Source organism: Dermacentor variabilis, unplaced genomic scaffold (genome assembly GCF_050947875.1).
Source record: "Dermacentor variabilis isolate Ectoservices unplaced genomic scaffold, ASM5094787v1 scaffold_14, whole genome shotgun sequence".
NCBI lineage: Eukaryota > Metazoa > Arthropoda > Arachnida > Ixodida > Ixodidae > Dermacentor > Dermacentor variabilis.
The window spans coordinates 5,612,123-5,632,619 of NW_027460302.1; the positions used below are offsets into that span (position 1 = coordinate 5,612,123).

The 20,497-nt window shown below is 47.6% G+C and overlaps 1 protein-coding gene across 4 annotated transcripts in view; it reads left to right on the forward strand.

Annotated features, from left to right (window-relative positions):
• Window positions 1-20,497, forward strand: part of LOC142567741 (osteomodulin-like) — a 297,596-nt gene that overhangs the window by 199,181 nt on the left and 77,918 nt on the right. The gene's annotated exons all lie outside the window — the stretch shown is intronic.

Here is a 20,497-nt window from a genome sequence, read left to right on the forward strand (position 1 = left end):
TTCTTTCTTGTTTAGTAGAATATTGCGACAGTGTTAGCATTTTGTTTTCAGAACAAGCTTCCCAGTCACATAGCCGCAAAGGTAAAAAAATGAGCCTTTCGTCACTTTTTGAGACATGCGTTCATCGTGATCCGGTTATGCACCGGACTGGTTGCCTTCTTCTATCAGCTTTTCGATCAAGCCACATTTCTGTCTTTGAACCAACTGCATCATCTTGAAATCATCATTGGCTCTGAATTAATACAATGATGCAATGCCTAGCACTGCGGTAGAGTCGCATAACTACGGAATGAGCGAAGAGAAGAAAGTAAATATGCTTTGGGGGCGGTGATGCAATGTGGGCACGACATTACGGCGTATGATAGTTCAATGTGAGAAGAAAGAAGGGTTGGGAGACTGGAAGTGATGATGTAATGCGAAGACAACATTACTAAGATTATGCTGTATGACTAAAAAGGTGCAGGGACTTTCTGTATTATAGGACAGTGAGAAGAGAGAAAGTAGTAAGGTGTGGAGGTGATATGATGCGGAGACATCTGGTCAACCCGCCAGAAACATTCAATCTTCCATCTGCGTCACCTGCATTTGCCCGGCCCCTCCTCCTTTTATGAAATTTTTCATTTATATACAAATCAATTTTTTTTCTAGATTGAAATGAATATAGAACTATTACTGGCCCAGCCATTTATGCATATAATCCGTGAGTCCTCCCATAAATCAACATTTAAGTTTTCTCGTGCTATCATTGCAAATGTCCCAGCAGTGGGATAAGTGTAATTTATTGCCTAACGTAGGATTGTTACGTAAACTAACAAGCATTTATAGTACATATGGCAATGTTATGTGTGTTTGCATTAAATTTCCACCCTTGATGCACTGAATATATTTCTATTAACATTAAATATCGGTACTGCTATTGCCGTCAATGGCAGTAAAACATGAAAAGTTTACGTCCTTATAAGTTGTCTCTTTTCATTATGTAATTACAACTGCGTATCAGCAAGTATAGTTGCTATGTACGAACTGGCGACCATAAAGAATAAATTGTTAAATTTACTTCCATGTTAGGAACGAAACAGCAGAGCGCGGGAGGCAGTCTTGTGGAGGAAATCCAACGCACAAAATAAAAGAAAGCAAATGAAAGGCGCAACGCGCTAGCATGAGCAAGCCGTTTTTATCTGCTTCGTTCTCCTGCTTATGCGCGTCATCTCGTGCTTATTCTATTTTGCAGCATGTTTACGTTTGTCATGCCACACTTAACTAAATACCTCACAATGAAGTACGCGCTGAATGTGTGCCAGAAACAGCCCAGCAAGTGCGGGCCATTGTGGTGACAAACGTGCAAGCGTAGAAGGAAATATACAAAATCCCCGTATTTACAGCACACAAAAGCGTTCTCTGTGTGACGAGTTGCTGCAGTATTATTTTGCAATTACGTAGTATGTTTAGGGAGCTTAACTATCGCAATGTTGTCTAATAGCGACCAAATATCAAGCATATAGCAGACGCCCGCCACTTTGGCACAGCTTCTGCAGCGTAGAAAGCCCGCGGGTGCGGCACAGCAGCGCGACGATGTGGCAGTTCTCCGGGAAAAGCTTCACTCTCCCAGTATTCGAGCTCACCCTAGCACGGTTTCGTCTAGTCATAAATGCAGGCGCAAGATTGGACCATAAATGGACATAACCGCATCATGCGCGATCCTGCAGGCACCCGGCGCCAACTTGTCGCGTCCGAAGGAAGAGTACACACGCACCCGCACGCACGGCTCGCATGACTCCCAACAGTCGCGTCTCGTCGGCGTCTCCCCAAAGCCGAGGAGCCTTGTGTTGAATTCCAATGGCGGAGTTGGAGCAGCGGACGGACTCCGCGAGCGAGCACTCGACTCTGGCGTAGAGCAACGCCTCCAAATCCGCGAGTGGAACACAACCTGCGCCGCCGGAGCAAGGCGGAAGCGGAACTTCTATCGCCGAGTTAGCCAGGATACTTTCCGTGTCGTCATTTCCTTCCGCTGTTTGCTCCCAGCACCGCCGCACCGGTCAGTTGTTTGTTCTGCACCGTTCACCTGTTGTTTTTTTAAAAGTGCGGAATGGATATCTCGCCAAGCGTGCAGCAGCTTTTGCTTCCTCGAGAGTCGTGACCGGTGGCGCCTCGCAGCAGGCAAACGCGGTAAAGGAAATACGTCACGCAGAGTTTCGGTCCACTCCGCCGATTTTTGCGGAGCATCTTTTTCTGCTCCACGGAGTGACACCCGCTCTGAATCCCCTCTGACTCTCTCATTGGAACACTTACTCCCGCCCTCACTCTGTCATTGGAACAAACTTGCTCCGACTCCGCCATTGGAATTAAACGTTACTCTTCCCGGCCTTTTGGCGCCGTCTGCAAAGAACTTCTCGTGGGTGATGTTGAATGTCTCTGCGCTTTTGCGCTCGCGCTACCACTTGCCGCACGAGCGAAGCATAACATTTGCTATGCTGGAAATTAATGCACATGACGAGCGGTTTCTGCCACATTCTTTTTAAAACCTGTACCGGAATTTTGGTTGAATAATCTGATATATATATATTATATTTATTTATATATATATTTATATATATATTATATATTTAATATATATATATTATATATATTGATATATATTATATTTTTTCGTAATTTCTATTTATTTACTCACACCAAGCGTACTGCTACTAATAATGTCATGTGCTAATTCTCCTGCCGGTGTAGTCTGTTCCATTGTATAAATTACTTGATCGTGCTTATATATATATATATATATATATATATATATATATATATATATATATATATATATATATATATATATATATATATATATATATATATATATATATATATATATATGTGTGTGTGTGTGTGTGTGCGCGTGTGTGTGCGTGTGTGTGATTGTTCCCTCCTTCCAACGATGTCTTGTGAGAACGGCAGTATAGTCCTGAAGAAACAAATGAACGCCACGCGACTTCCGTCCGCCTGCTTCAGCGCACTCAATCCGTGCTCTTTTCGCTGCAAGAAAGGAAATATATTTGCACCGTTGGCCCGCCTAGCAAGGAGGATCCAGCGGAAGTGCCATCCGCACAACAAATGCCGAGAACACGAAAAAAACTGTATAAACTACAGCAATGTAGTAGGCGCATGTTTCGCAGGGCTGGAGAAAAAGACCCGGCTTAAGAACACTCCCGACCAGCAGCAGACAGCCAACACAGCGCGACCACAGAAAAAAACAATGAAATGCAGATATTCTGCTGAAATGCACTAAAATCACTGGGTTGGGGCAGGTTAACAGCGCTCTCTCATTGTTTCTCAAGTATTACACAATATAAGATACGATCAAAACACATGCGCAAACAGCAGAACTTATTATTTAATGTTTCGACTCGCGTAACTATAAGGAAGCTGCTAGACGCCTCCCGAGCAAGCGCCGGAACTGGAACGGCGAGTGTCAAGTGAAGAGAGGCGTTCGGGATGAGGAGATATGTCTCTATGCTGAGCTTTTTTTCAGTCCTGAAGAAACTAATTAATTGGAACACTTTGCAGATTTTATTTTCACTTTGCTACGAAATCACTTTTGGGCGGAGATATCAGAAATATGATGAACAGCCCAGAATGCCTATAATCCTAGAATTTACAGCAGTAGGCACGTTAAACTTAGCGGAATAGAATCCGTTGGCATTTGTGTTTTTTCTATTGTTTGAGACTATTCTTGTGGTTCTCTAAGTGCCATTAAATTTGAAAAGTAGCATGGTTAGGCTCGATGAAACGGGTTCGATCCCCGGCCGCAGCGGCCACCTTTCGATGGGGGTGGAATGCCAGAACCCCAGGTGTTCAATGTTAATCTGGAGTTCACCACTGCGGCGTGCCTATGAATCATACGGTGCCTTTGGAAAATAAAATCCCGGAAATTAATATTTGAGAACTTCGCTGAATCATGCGTAATTCATGCACCATATAGGCAAAATTTTAAAATGACGCAATCAGACCTCAATATTGACGCATGTACTTATCTTTATCGGGCGACCACGTTTCGCCGCCAAACAAATGTTATCGCACAGCCCGGGACGCGCCTGCATGTATCCGAAGTTTCTGGAAAGTTATCGTTGCTTCTATCCGCTCTCTGTTGACGCCGAACCTTGTGTTATCTGATTTCATCGCCTGACGCGCATGGTGTAGAACTTTGTGGAAGGCACGCGGGTCTCAACGAATAGTCTGGAACGTTCGACGACTGCTGTATAAAAGCCGACGCGCTTGACACGCTGATCAGATTTTCGACGATCGCCGAGTGTGTTCGCCGCTACCATTGTTCTTTGAGTGTAGCCTGTTTTTGAGGGCACAAGTTCGCCCAATAAAACGCTCGTTTCGTTATTCACAGTTTGCTGCCTTCTTAGCCCTCACTACCTCGTGACATCTGGTGGAGGTGCTAGTGCGTTCATGTACCGAACACCCCCGCAAAGCCGCCATCCAAGCCCGAAGCCCGAGGACAAAACCAACAACGCCCAAGACCAGCGTGCTAGCCGCAGACTGCGAAAACTGCCCCCAGAGCACGGACTTCTACCTGAGTCGACAAAGAAAATCGTGGTGAAAACAAGCCCAATGGCTGCCCCAGCGTTCCCCGTTATCCTACAACAACCTCGGGACCGACCGACCTTCCATGGAGCAGCGACTGAAGACACGGAATCCTGGCTGGAGACCTACGAACGAATCGCGGCATTTAACTACTGGGACTCCGATGACAAGCTGCGGCATGTATACTTTGCCTTAGAAGGTGCCGCCAGAACGTGGTTTAAGAACCGGAAGTCGACCTTGACAACATGGGACCTCTTCCGTAGCGGCTTCCTGCGCACCTTTACGAGCGTCGTGCGCAAGGAAAGGGCCGAAGCCATGCTGGACGCCCGAGTGCAGCTACTTCACGAGAACGTTGCCATCTTCATGGAAGGAATGAATCGTGTGTTCCGCCACGCCGACCCAGATATGCCCGAGGAGAAGAAAGTCCGCCTTCGCATGCGTGGTGTGAAGGAAGAACTTTTCGGCGCAGTGATACGAAGCCCACCGAAGACCGCAGAAGTGTTCCTTCGCGAGGCCCCCAGCATCGAGAAGGCACTCGAAATGCGGAACCGGCAATTCAACCGCCGTACAAGCTCTACCCACTACGCAGGAATTCAATAACTGGCCACGGACGATCTGCGCGAGACCATCAGGGCCATTGTGGGCGAAGAACTGCGCATGGTCTTGCCTTCGTCACAGCCTGAAGTGGCCTCGATCGCCGACATCGTGAAAGAAGAGGTGCACCGATTGCTTGCAGTTCCTGAGGTGCAACCAGAATCACCGCAGCCCCAGCCGGAAGCGATGACCTACGCCGCCGTCGCCCGCCGTTAAGGCCCCCCTGCACGATCGCGCCTTGGCCCTTTAACGCCAAAATACGTCGTCCACCGTCAGCACGCCCGCCCGTCGCCCAGCGCCGCTACGCGAGGAAGACGGACATTTGGCACGCTCTGACCACCGCCCGCTCTGCTACCACTGCAGAGAAGCCGGCCATGTGTACCGCCGAGGTCCGTACCGGGAAATGCGACTGCGAGGGTTCGCTGTTAATGCGCCGCGACCACAGCTTGGCGAACGACCTCGCGATATCGCCAAATACCTCGCCGCCACTCAGTGGAGCACTCGACGACCGTCCCGTTCACCGTCACCAGGCCGCTACCTGTCGCCGCAGCGCCGACCATACACCAGCCCAGCCCGGAGCCGGTCAGCGAGCCCGTATCCGGAACACTAAAAGCAGCAACCGATGGAGGGGCGGTTGCTGTTCGGCGCACTGACGAAGATCCTGCGCCGCCGACAAAGACTCCAAAGAAACTACCTGGACGACATAACGACACGCCGCCGTCCCGACGAAGTGTGGAAGCGAAGAATATGACGACGAAAGACGACCTGACGACGTCACATACCAGCCACAGGTCAACGCGACGCAGCCGTGATCCCATGCCAAGACCGAACTGTAATGCAAGACAAAGAACCACCGACTTCGACGTGCTTCTCGACGGCCACGCAATCGCCGCCTTAGTCGACACAGCAGCTGATTACTACGTTATGAGTGGACACATCGCCGCCCAGTTGAAGAAAGTAAGAACTGCATGGCAAGGCCCTCAAATTCGCACCGCTGGAGGACACCTCATCACGCCGACTGGAATCTGCGCGGCAAGAATTTCCGTTCACGGCCATACTTACCCTGCCACCTTCGTCATCCTCCAACAGTATTCACGAGACGTCATTCTCGGCATAGACTTCCTGAACCAATACGGCGCAATCATCGACCTGAAATCGAAGTCGGTAACGCTGTCGAGAGATGGAGCGATACCGCCGGAGAACTCTCGTAGTCCCCATGCCTAAGCGTGCTCGAAAGTCAAGTCAGCATCCCGCCTCGCTCCAGCATTGTCGTTTCCGTCGGCACCAAAACACGTGTCGACGTAGAAGGCGTCATCGAGGAGGACCGACGTCTACTGCTCGACCGTGAAATTTGCGTCGACTGCACGGAGGGAAAACTGAAGTGTTGCTGACAAACTTCAGCCAGGAGTTCAAGCACATCAACAAGGGCATGGTGATCGCGTACATCGAGGAAATTCTGGAAACCAGTAATGCGTTTGTCCTCTTGGATTCCGCCGCAACTACCCCGACGACCATGGTTCCCGAACCAGACTGCAATATTAATCCAAGTCTCCCCATGATTAAGCAAGAACAGCTCAGAAGTCTGCTCTGAAGATACAGAGGCTGCTTCTCGCCGTCATCAAAGATTCGACAGACACCAGTCGCAAAGCATCGCACAATCACCGAGGAGTGCGCTCGACCACTCCGCCAGAGCCCTTACCGAGTTTTGCCCCGAGAACGTGAAGCTATAATAGAACATGTCGACGAAATGCTGCGCAACGACATCATCCAGCCGTGGAAAAGCCCGTGGGCATCCCCTGTTGTCCTGGTGAAGAAAAAGGACGGAACCCTACGTTTCTGCGTCGATTATCGTCGTCTGAATAAGATTACGAAGAAGGACGTATACCCCCTCCCACGGATAGACGACGCATTGGATCGGCTCTGCAACGCTAAATACTTCTCGTCGATGGACCTCAAGTCTGGCTATTGGCAAATAGAAGGCGACGAAAGAGATCGCGAAAAGGCCGCCTTCATCACCCCAGACGGCCTCTACGAGTTCAAGGTCATGCCATTCGGACTGTGCTCGGCGCCTGCAACGTTCCAGCGCGTCATGGACACGGTGTTAGCAGGATTCAAGTAGCAGACCTGTCTTGTTTACTTGGACGACGTCGTAGTCTTTGCCGGAAATTTCGACGATCACCTTAGGCGGCTAGCGACAGTACTAGAGGCCATGAAGTCATCAGGGCTCACTCTGAAGCCAGAAAAGTGCCGCTTCGCTTACGATGAACTTCTGTTCCTAGGCCACGTCATCAGCAAGTCTGGAGTCCACCCCGACCCACAGAAGACAGCTGCCATCGCACAGTTCCCGCAACCCATCGACAGGAAGGCAGTGCGTATATTTCTTGGCATGTGTGCCTACTACAGGCGATTTGTCAAGGGCTTTTCACGCATCGCTGAGCCGCTGACACAGCTAACTAAATGTGGCGTCAAGTTCAAGTGGGAAACGCCGCAGGCCAACGCATTTCAAGAACTCAAACGACGTATGCAGTCGCCGCCCATACTTGCGCACTTCGACGAGGACGCCGATACCGAAGTCCACATTAACGCCAGTAGCCTAGGCCTCGGTGCCGTCCTAGTCCAGTGAAAAGATTGACATGAACACGTGATAGCATACGCTAACCGGTCGTTGTCAAAAGCGGAAGGCAATTATTCTACAACCGAAAAGGAATGCCTCGCCATCGTTCGGACCACAGTGAAATTTCGCCCTTGCCTACATGGCAGGCCATTCAATGTCGTCAGCGACCACCACGCCTTGCGTTGGCTAACGAATTTAAAGGATCCTTCAGGACGGCTGGCGCGGTGGAGCCTAAGACTGCAAGAATATGATATCACTGTAACCTATAAGTCCGGATGAAAACACTCTGATGTCGATTGCCTATCACGCGCCCCCAATGACACGCCGCCGCAAGATGACGAAGATGACGACGCCTTCCTTGGCATTTTAAGCACGGAAGACTTCGCTGAACAGCAGCGAGCAGACCCGGAGTTGAAAAAGCTCGTCGACTATTTGGAAGGGCGCACCGACGTTGTCCCTAGGGCATTTAAGCGAGGATTGTCTTCGTTCTCGCTTCAAAACAACCTACTCGTAAAGAACTTCTCACCAGTGCGCGCCACCTACTTTCTTGTTGTCCCGTCAAGACTGCGTCCAGAAGTATTGCATGCCCTGCGTGACGATCCTATCGCAGTACACCTCGGATTTTCCCGGACACTATCGATGCTACAGGAAAGGTATTATTGGCTGCGCATCACCGCCGACGTCGCCCGTTATACTGTCAGCGACGCAAGACACCACCAACAAGGCCAGCGGGATTACTACAGCCATTCGAGCCTCCTTGCCGACCATTCCAGCAAATCGGGATGGATTTGTTGCGACCTTTTCCGAGGTCAACCACCGGAAATAAGTGGATCGTCGTGGCGACAGACTACCTCACCCGTTTCGCTGAAACTAAAGCACTGCCGAAAGGTAGCGCAGCCGAAGTGGCTAAATTCTTTGTCGAAAACATCCTGCGGCGACATGGCGCCCCAGAAGTCCTCATTACCGACAGATGAACGGCCTTTACAGCGGACCTCACCCATGCCATTCTGTAATAAAGTCAGACAAGGCACAGGAGGACAACGGCCTACCACTCACAGACGAATGGTCTCACGCAACGCCTGAATAAGATCCTCGCCGACATGCTAGCATGTACGTCGACGTCGAACACAAGACCTGCGACGCCGTTCTGCCGTACGTCACATTCGCTTACAGCACGGCGGTGCAAGAAAAGACACAGATCACGCCGTTTAAGCTAGTTTATGGCAGGAACCCGACGACGACGCTCGACGCCATGCTGCCGCACGTCACTGACGAGGAGAATCTTGACGTCGCTACCTATATGGAGCACACGAAAGAAGTCCGACAGCTCGCCCGCCTGCGGATCAAGAACCAGCAGAGGACCGACAGCCGATACTACAACCTCCGACGACGCTACGTCGAATACCATCCCGCGAGCATCAACAATTAATCTGGAACATTCGACGACTGCTGTATAAAAGCCGACGCGCTTGACCCCCGGATCAGATTTTCGACGATCGTCGAGTGTGTTCGCCGCTACCGTTGTTCTTTGAGTGTATCCAGTTTTTGAGGGCACAAGTTCGCCCAATAAAAGGCTCGTTTCGTGAATCACAGTTTTGCTGCCTTCTTAACCGTCACTACCACGTGACAATATAGTCTCTCGATCGGCGTTGTTATGTCTCAACACCACAAAGTTGTTAATTGGACGTTTGCCACATGTCAAAACCACCACCCGTCCTATCCAGACGTCAACGCAGCTTCGACACTGACGGTTGAAGGGTCCTACGAAGTGCGCTCACCCCACCATTACCTGGAAACCTGAGTAGAGGAAGAAAAGGAGAGAACCATGACAGCTAACTGAGAGGCGCAGTTAAACGTTTACGACGAGTCAAATCACCGCTCATCGCTCAGCGCTTATCCAGACGTCGACTCACCGTGGACACCAACTGTTGCGAGGTTCCACGAAAAGCGCTCACCCCGCCCTTTACCTGGCTGCCTGAGCAAAGAAGAGAAGGGGGGACATCGACGACGAACGGGGTGTCGCCGATTGCTTTCTTGCCACACATTCCAAACCAGTCTTTTCGGAGGCGGTGTTACTGCGGGTTAGTGCGAGCATGGGCGAGGTAGCGCAACGGAGTCGACGATGGTGATTTGCTGCTGGAGAGTCTTCAGATTCCCTAGTCGACTCGCCTAGGGAAGACGACGGTATTAAAAGCAGATACTTCTCTAGAGTTAACACAGAGAGTCCTGATGTAAACTTGGACGTTTAACTTGCTCTCGCATGGAGTGGGCTTCCGTAACTGAAGTCGTGTAAATAAACCAATAAGCCCTTTTTCCTTCATTTTCTACAGCCTGACGTAGCAGTCGATGGGCTCGGTGGATTCCATGCCCTGAACGCCACACTAGCCGCAACAGCGTTCACATAAGCAGAGCTCGGCAATACGTTTGTCAATCTGAGCGGGAGTGGTCACGTTCGAGAAAGCTCGCCCTGGGCACGGTGGGTGCGAACCATGAAGCTCAAGCCCACGGTTCGTCAGTAGTTATAAAGCTCCCAAGGGTGCAAATTGCGGGGAAATTTGATGGCTGCGCCGCTACGACGCCATTGCGTTCGACACGTAAGGTCCCGAAAAGGGTGTGAAGAGACTGGGGCTTCTAATAAGTACTCACCACGTTTGGCCATGGCGAGCACATTTCTGATAGGGAGTGAGCGCAATCGCGAGACTATACCGTAGGAACCCCACTAGCTGTATCATGAGTTTTGCGTGGAAACGTTATACCGCACGAATAAATGTGGCAATTGCGCCAACTTAAATACTGAATTATTGAGATAACATTTGTGCGCGACAACTGAAAGTTAAATCGCGAAGATAACTCTCGGGTCTCGTAGTGCTTCCCTGACAATACCCTATCAATGAACGTGATTCTGAAGCGCCAGTGTATATAAGTCAATTAAGGACGCCTCGAGAATTCGATTGGCTGACTAGTCAGCTGATCGTTAGCGCCGTGTCGGCCTTGTGTGACCGAGCCCTAGCGTCACGATGTGTGAAGAAAGGACCGAGAAAGATAGGAGAGGAGCGCGCAAGTGGTTTTTAGCTGTCAGAGGTGGTTTAGGGGGCCCTTTAACAGGCTCATCTTTGAATGGAATGAGCGCCTCAGTGTGATATTTGCTTCCATCGAACAGCCTACCAAGAACAAGTTCAGGCTCGAGTGCACCCAGTGTGTCATTGTACACGTTATTTTGTGTATCGCGTTTTGGTGCGACTCTGGAGTTGCACCAATATAGCCGAAGCGTGGGCAGCTGGTAACTGGAGCTCCTCTGCTTTAACGCAGTAAAACAGAAGCCGCGGGGAGAACTCCTCACGTCGACGTCACGACACCCTTTCCGCAAAACTCCCGGATCAAATAAAAGGCAATAGCCCCTTGAGCAAACTCGCTGGCAGCGCGGCCGAACACTTTCGAGGGCCACTTCTAGGGCACTCATTGTACGGCCGCCACTTTTGCATCCGGTCGCCGCAAGGACGCGATAAGTGGCCGCAGCTGCGGTGCTCACAAAGACTGACACGCGCCACTCGTGCGATCCGCATATTGGCCTCGTTTGGATGCGTTTCCCGTATGTGTCGAATTATGGCTCTAGCGACGTAGTAAAGTGCAAGCAAAAACTTTGCTAAAATACGAGCCGCAAAGGGATCGTCGGCGTTTTAAAGCGAAACTTTCTACGCGAAGCGTTCCTGACTTACTTTGCTGACCGTCACTACTGTTGCGGTCTTGTTGGGACAGCTTTGAAACATGACTGCCCTCGTATAACGAGTCGGCTTTTATGCGTCCCTGTTATTGCCGCACGTGTGCCGTTTGCCTGTTCTGTTTTTCACCCAGTAAGGCGAATAAACGGCGCATGCGAGTGCGTAATTCTGTATTGAAAGACGAGCTTTCTACGTCATCCTTCCTGGGGTTCGACGCGACTGCTCAGTTGGCTCCTTGCTGAGAGTGGTCCTAGAGTTTCTAGACATTTTGGCTGATTGCTTGCGAACTTAAATATGTGTCGTTAAATTGCGCCCTTTGTAAAAATAAAGGCAATGTGCTCAGGCCAGTTTCCCAATGCATTATCCGCACGAGTGGCTGTTGTTAAGAAGGAAAATCGACGACTCCAACAAGGGGACTGTGCCCGATCGAAACGTTGCCCCCAGCGACACTCGTGGTTGTCTGCAGGCCTCCACCTTCCTGTGAACTTGTTTCGCGGTCACATTTGGTGGAAGGGGAAATACTCTGAGTAATATGCGTGGCGAAAATTTATCATTTTTAGCCGATTGATGCACCTTGAAACTCATCCTGAATGCGCGTTCCCTGCATGTTCAAAGCACTTAGACGGCGTGCCACTGTCCTGGGAATGCTGAGTGTGGCACCGACTTTATATTTGGTGGAAAGGGAGCACAGTATATGTCTGACGGGTGCGCTAAGTAAAGTGTGTACCTTGCTTAATTACGGCTTTATACGGAGCTTTATAGCATGTCCTCTTGGTGTACTGAGATAACAAACTGTGGCATAGAGCAGAAATTTACATAAAGTACATATCATGTCATGGTTTATACTGGGACAGCGTTCTAAAATTTCGTATTCACATTTGGAGGAAATTTAAATTAATTAAACAGCTAGGCCATCCAAAGAAAGAACTGTGAATCGGTCTTTCATTCTATAATGTGGCCCAAGTTTGCTGTGTTTTGTTTCTATAATTCATCATCCAGAGCACTTCCCTGGCCACGGCATCTCTCGTGGCATCGGCGCCAATCGAAATTGTAGGGGCGCGCGAATAGTAATTTTTGAGACCGAAATGAGCGCGAACTAAATTGGGCCAGAGGCGAATCATATATTGAATATTTTGGAATAGGTTTAGAATAATGAACAGCTCTTCACTTCTAATTTGATGGTGTGAGCAAGCTTTCGTCGTTGAACTGAGCGTTGATAAGTGTTGTTGACCTAGAACACTAATAGCAAATAATAGCAAATAAGCAGTTTATTCGAATGCTCAGAACTCATTGGTCAAATCGCAGGACTGTGGTTTAGCCAGAAAAGTATGGCTTCCTGAGCGACATAGGTGATCCCCATGCGTAACTTCCCATACTTTATGTCTGCTTTGGGCGCTGTGATCAAATTTCTCCCATATTTGCTCCAATGTTATGCTTGGTCGCGCACAGTTGGTATATTTAATTAATCGAAAACTATTAAAAATATAGTGGTATTGTATCGTAAGAACATTCGCATTTGTCAAGAGTGACTATTCAATTGCAGGACCGAATGAAATATGGCATTATTCGATTTCTTTTTCAAATATTTTGAATATTAACACGCCCTGAAGGATTTGAAACAGTTTGATTTGATTTAATTTAATTTGATTTATTGATTTCTATTTACACATACACACACACACACACACATGTACAGAGGAGTGGCAAATGGAGGTGGATGAGGGAAAAAAGCCGCACAGACGCGGCTTGAGGTAACCTCCCCCCTTAGGTACAATATGGCGCATGGGCTAACACATCAAGCGCCATATAAGTTACATTTATATGGTAGCCATAAAATATTGCAGTTATACAATGTATGAAAAACAGTGAAACATTTACACAAGTAATTACAACGCAAAACACACTACGGCATTGAAATAATTAAATGACATACACTTGGTAACATAGACAAAAAGAAAAGAAAGAAACATAGCACACATTATTAATCATTCACAAACGCGCTCTAAAGAGCTGAAAGCAATAGAGTTTTAAATTTTGACAGCGATAAATCCCGTAAATTGTAGCCTGCTCTATCATATGAATTCAGTAATCTTGGAAGGTTGTTACACAACATTTGACAGCCGTAGTTAGTGCTAGAGCGCGGAACCTTCCATACTTCAGGTGTACGAGTCGAATAATGGTATGAATTGACGGATATTTTTGCAAGTTCTACAAGCAAAGTATTGTTACGTTTGGTGCTAAGGTAATACTCGCGTAATAGTCTGCAATTATAGATGTTATGCGCTGTAGCAATGTTGTATTTCTCAAATACGTTTTCAGTATGCGCGACAAACCGTATATTAGCGATGACACGTATTATTTTTTTCTGCATACGAAATAATTTATTCAAGTTATACTCAGTTGTGGTGCCCATACAATATGCCCATAATGTATGTGAGACACAAATAAGGCATTATAAGTTAATAATTTTACAGAGACGGGTAAAGTCTGTCTGTAGCGATTTAAAACACCTGTTATGCAGCTAAGTTTTTCGAGTACAAAGCTTAAATGGTCGTCCCATTGCATAGTACTTGCGAACTGTACCCCTAACACCTTTGCAGAAAGTGCAAGTCCTATATTTGTGGATCGATACGATAATGCTAGATCTGAAGGACGATTCATGACTTTAGTATGAAAAATTACGGCCTTAGTTTTCGCCGTATTTACTTTTAAACAGTTCTCTGTGGACCAATAGGATAGGCTGCACAAAAAGTCATTTGCCATAGTAATTAAATTGGTGCAAGAACCGGACGAGATGAAAACACTTGTGTCATCTGCGTAAACTATAAATTTCGCCTTTTCGTAGATGGAAGTAATATCGTTAGCATATAAGTTAAACAGCAACGGGCCCAAAATGCTACCCTGTGGGACGCCACAAAGTATTTCTTTGGTTACCGATGTATTGTGGCCTACAGAAACACACTGGCGTCTGTTATTAAGATAGGATTTTAATAATTGAAGTGCAATACATCTAATCCCACATTTCTATAGCTTGTAGAATAAAATGTTCTGAATAATGTGGTCAAACACTTGTGTAAATATGCCTATTATTTATAGCTTATGTCTGAAGTTCTGCAATATTAATTCTTTTTGATCGAGAAGAGCTAGTTCAGTCGACCTATTTTTACGGAAACCATATTGAGCATTTCAAATTACCTTGTATTTTTCACAGAATGAAGACAACTGACTTAAAATAATTTTTTCAGGACCTTTTGAATAAACAGAGAAGATCGAGACCAGGCGACAATTTTTTCCATCTAATTTATCAGCCTTTTTAAATAATACTACTACCTTGGCAACCTTCATATTTTCTGGAAATACTCCTGTAGAAATGCACAAATTATACACATGTGTCAAAATAGGGGCTATATCATATATACCAAATTTTATAGGTTGAATCTGTAGACCATCGGCATCCTAGCTGCGAGACGTTTTGAGTCTTAGGTATACAGAACATACATCCGAAGGCATCAGTGGCTGAAAAAAATTGTGTTTGCGTTTGGAGTAATGTGCACATAATGCTGCATGGGATGATTGAGGTCAACGTCTCTGTGTGCAAAATAAACAAAATGTTTTTATAGACGGCAACAAACCTGCTAAGAAATATATTGTCAGCTGATTCAGCATCATGTTCCTGCAAAACATCATCCCAGTTAATTTACTTCAGCTCTGTTTGAAAAGACGTTAGGGTATCCTCAGTTACTTTCTGGAAGCTTCCGTTTGTGTCTCTGTGCGAGGTTCTAACTGTTCTAGTTTTAACAAATATGCAAATAGGCATATGGTCACTTTTAGCACTACTCAAAACAGCAATAATGATACACTGAGGAGAGTAATTCGTTATGAACAAATCAAGCGTTGTTTGCGTATTTTCTGTTTGTCTAGTGCTGGAGTGGACTGTATTTATACAACCATTTAAAATGAATACCCTTTCAAAATCGAACCGACGTACTCTGTACATGCCAATATTTAGATTAAAATCTCCTCCACTAATCACGTTTAGGCGGTTTTCGTTAGCAAATGATAACAGATGATCAAAAAAAAATTCAGGAAAATGGGCAAGAACACTATCAGGAGGGCGGTGGCATACAGCAAAGAGGTCGTTCTCTGAATGAACACATTGCACTTCGTAATCGCTCGTTGTACACGAAAAATTAGGGAGTGTACCACAAGTTACAGGGTCAGACATTAATAGGGACACACCTCCCCCGCGTTTGTTAACCTAGTAAGGTAAAATGTTTTTATGTGCAGAAGCTGAAAAGTGTGACAGTCATTTGTATACCAGGTTTCGCTTATCATAACAATGTCACACAGCTTGTCTATCCCCACAAAAAAAAAAAAGCTTTCCAGTTCTTCTATTTTGATAGAAACGGATTGAGCGTTAATATGAACACAACTAATTCCCTTTTGTTCGGCTTCTATGTGAGCAAACCATTCTTGTTTAGAAAGCGACCCTAAGTTATTGGTGGTGCTGAAAAAAATCAACAGCAAGGGACATTAGCAATTATTACTAAGTAAGAGTCGAGAGCTCATCCTCGTGCTTAATGACTACAGCGTGGGCACCATTTTCTTTGCGTACAAGCACATGCCCGTTCATGTGCCATGCATACTTATACCCGGAATGTGTTGCCCATTCCTTAGCGGCAGCCAGAAGCTTTCTAGATCGAGTTGCCATGTTCTCGGCAATGAAAATTTTCACCGAACTATCTCTGAGTGATTCTTTCTTAGCAAGCCGGGCATTTCGCAGCTCCTGACGCGCGAAGCGCACAATAATGCCGCGGGTCCTCCCCGACCTAGCTGGCAACCTGTGTATAGCCATAACGTCCTGCTCCGATAAACAATCGTTGTTAAGTTGTGATGGTAAGTTTCATTTCCCAATATCGTTTTTTTAAGTGCTAACTGGACCATGGGGGCCCTATAACGTAAAACTATTCCAAACTTTTCTATTCCAATTTTGCAATCAGCCTTACACGATTGGTTCAGAACTTTTTTGGACCATCCCCACTTCGCCTGTTTGTCACGAGACATCACGAAAACCGCGATAGCTCCCCATCTGATATGACATGTGCACACTGATTATGCGTGATTTGACCGAACAACGGCAAAATAGCTATTTCTGATTCGACGCCTTTTCGGTATTAGCCCTCGGCTATTGGTCAAAGGCTTTCGCGCGGCACCCACTTCACCTGCCTGTCACGCGACGTCACAAAAACACAAAAACTCACCGCGTCAAAGTGACGTGTACGCGCTAAAGATGCCATAATATGTCGAACAAAACTGAGTTTTCTTCTGAATAGCCGCAGGCTGCCCCGTTCCGAAAGGAATAAAAGATGGCTGCCGCCGATCGCCCAGGCACTGACTACTCGCACCTACCGGGAAGCATGAGTTTATTTGCGTATAATAAATCTTTTTGCGCTGCCGCGTAACGTTCTCCAGCACTTTCGTCACGTTCACGACCCCGTTTTGCCAACTCTTCTTTGCTGAGGCTCCACTTTAGCGGCAATCTTAACCTTCCGCTGCATGCCTCCGCGATTTGCGACCAGCCACCGCAAGCTAAGTAAGGGAAAGCGGACCAATCGCAGACGCCGGCACCACCTTCTTCGTCCGGTTATCGATTTTCAGTGCAGTGGCACGACCTCATCAAATCCCTCTCCACTTGACCGTGCTCCTCGCCTCTTGTCAGCGAATTAGATAAGACAAGCCGCTCAGCGTAGGCTATGTCATTCATTTTTGAAGCAAACAAAATTGACCTCCTATGAACGAGGAGAGCGTTTGATTGGTCTGTTCAGACAACCCTGCGGGTGACCGCCTGATGCTTGCATCGGCGGTTACGCACATTTGACGGCAGGAGATTGGAATAACAACATTTTGGAATAGTTTTACGTTATAGGGCCCCACTTTACGTGTCCAAATTTTTTTCGCTGGCTTGAGCTCAATCTTACAGAGACGCCTTGCGAGCACGATTTTTTACCCAAGTCAAAACACCCTTATTGCAGAACTTTCAAGAACTCCGAAACTGTGAGTCTTCGCTTTCACTATGGCGTGTTGGAGAAATTGCACGAAAGGCTCACTAGTAGACTGTTTGGCCCTCTAGGCTCTTGTGTCCTATTAAAATGATACGAAGAAAAATGGTTATAGATAGCGACATAAGTTATTGCGAAAGTGAAGCAAAATCTGGAAGTATTCTTCTCGGGACATCTCCGTCAGCACAGACAGCACTTTCTTTGTCCTTGCCTTCCTAGGAAAGCAGTCGAGGTGAAACTAAATAGGCAGAACGCGCGAAGGACGGCATCAACAGCAACGCATATTTTGATAATTTTTCACTCAATAGCTACTGCCACGGGGGGGGGGGGGGGAGGATCGTGTATTCGCGTGTTGATTCAAATATGTCCAATGCTTTGACCTCCAATATACGCATTACCCGCAGCACGCGACCACGTGCTAAATAGATTACACCACGGCTTAGTGATCGTCATCGCTCTGCAGGTGTCGCATGTAGATTCAGGACGCTGTTGCTTGTGGCCGCCTCCGATGTTCCGTTTCTTTCTCTTCCACAGGCAGAACCTAAGCCTGAATTGTACTGAATGGTAAGGGGACTATGACAAACAGACATTCATGTGTGATGGATTCAGATACGCTTCCTCCACATTAGAAATGGCGGGTTTCGAGTGATCAGGGGTAGAAGATCATAACGATGGGGTTTAAGATAGACAGCTTGTTCTTGGACAGACGTGGGTGACGTGGGTCAGCTTGTTCTTGGACGGACAGCTTGGACAGACGTGGGTGACGGTAATCATGGCGCAATATACGAGTGTTCAACCAGTTATGACTGAGGTTTCTCCCACGAAGACCACGAAGAAGCAGGATGCTATTCAAATGCAATGCACAACTGTGCATAACGATCGCAAAAAATCGCTTTCAAAGCCTTTCATGCGCATTAAACACTGTCAGATTACGACTATCTCGGTTTTGGAGACTCTAGACGTGTGAACAATCTATAAGTACATTGTACCACATAATTTCTTCATATTGCTTTTTACAATCACCAAGGTCTGGTATATATACAAGAAACGACGCCATATATAAGGGTAATAAAAATATAATAAATATTTTTGAGTTTCTTAGGCTGTAGTAAAGCAGTACAGAAAGAGAAAAAAGAGAAGTTCGGCAAGCTAAATAAATTCTCGGTTGAAAGGTTAGCTAGTTTACTGAAGTTTACAGAAACCAAGTTATGACAGTGAAAAACCAACAAGTTTACAGAAACCTGCTTATTGAAGCAAAACGGTTTCTGAACAATCAGTACGAAGTGATGTACAGCAATTCCCTTCTCCACACCATCTACAGGAGGGCACCCGTAAAGTGCTTCAGCGGAGCGCCGGCAACAAATAGCGTGGCATTCCTCATAGCCGGTCAGCACAGCTCCCCGAGAAGATGCTCGCGCCAAATGCAGGCGTTCCTGCAGCCCAGAAGCAGTCGTTGAAGGCATCATCACAAGCGTGAATCTCGTATAGCAATAACTACAGGCGCTTGAAGCATTCAACGCAGGCGAGGCCGGCAGAACAGCTGTGCGCGTGGCCGCTACACGGCAGCGGTGAGGGGAGCGCACGACGGCGACACAGGAGATCCGCTCGTGTAGACGGGGCTGGCGGGTTAGGTGGTTGGCGAGTATTGAAAAATAGCGGTAGAATACTGGACCAGGTAGGAGGGACATGAAAGCAGTGTCTCGGTGCTTCTTCCCACGGTTCCGTTGGATTAACCCTGCGCTTCGTGAAGTACTTCCCGCCAGTTGGTTTCTATTTCGAATGCGATCCCGGTTGGAAAACACGACCCAAGGAAAACAGATCATGGCATGGGATAAACAAGTCCATGCGAAGCCAGAGCCCGCGGAAGCGACCATAACGCCACCATGGGAAGCACCACTGGGCATACGGCATTCAGCATCTACTACACGGAGACATTAGAACACTAGGAATTACAATGCAAACTAACCCTGAAGCACAGAAAGCCATTGCGACATATGGCAGACAAAGTGGCCTGTTTCGAGCAGTGTAGAGGGGGTCGATCAGCCCATGTGAGAGCGGCGGAACTGAACATGCACCTGAGCCTGCATAAAGCGGAAGATCCCAGACTGAGATGAAGTGTTTCAGCCAACAGTCTGGGTACCCACATTCCCTTCCCTCCTAATCCCCATCAGCGGCCTAGAGCCGTCCCCTTCCTTAAAATAAAGGCTTTATTCATTCATTCATTTCTTGCTCATGCTTAGCTAGCACTGCAATGGCTGCATGGACGCTGCACTTGTTTTCTGATGATGAACGCAGTGAATGCCGGGAACTCGTCCTGCACGACACCCGCGCTGAGTGAAACGAATGAAAATATGCCGGACGGGTGAAGCGAACAGCGAAGTGCAGCCCCTCGTGAACTATAGTTCAGAAAGTGCAGGAGAATAGAATGGACCTTACATTTTAGCCCGCGTTCTAGAGTTGCTTTGCCGCGTGAACTGCGTGCGCTGGCGTGCTTATAATTCTTATTCATTTACTTGAGTGTCTAACTATATACCAGAATTTTCTGCGCTTCTAGTAGGCAGGCAGCTTTTGTGGGTCACACAGGGAAACTTGCGGCAACAACGAAACAAGACCCGCGACAGCGCCAAGCCTGTTCTTATCGCAGGCTTGCCACCAGTGTTCGCTCGCCTAGGCATTGTCGCCCCGTCATCGAACGAGCAGCGCAGGCGGCGCGTATACAGTTTCCGACGGGGGCCGACACCGAGCCCACTTGGTCTGACCGCGCGTACGAGAGGTTCACTAGACCATGGACTGCGGATCTGGCGAGTTTTATTCGCCGCGCAGCTGGCGACTGACCAGCCAGTGGACGTATTCGTGCTTCCGCAACGTTCATTCGGGCCCCGCTTCCTGCGCTGTGCGGTATTCTCGGAGCGCCCGAGGACGATTGCAAGGGA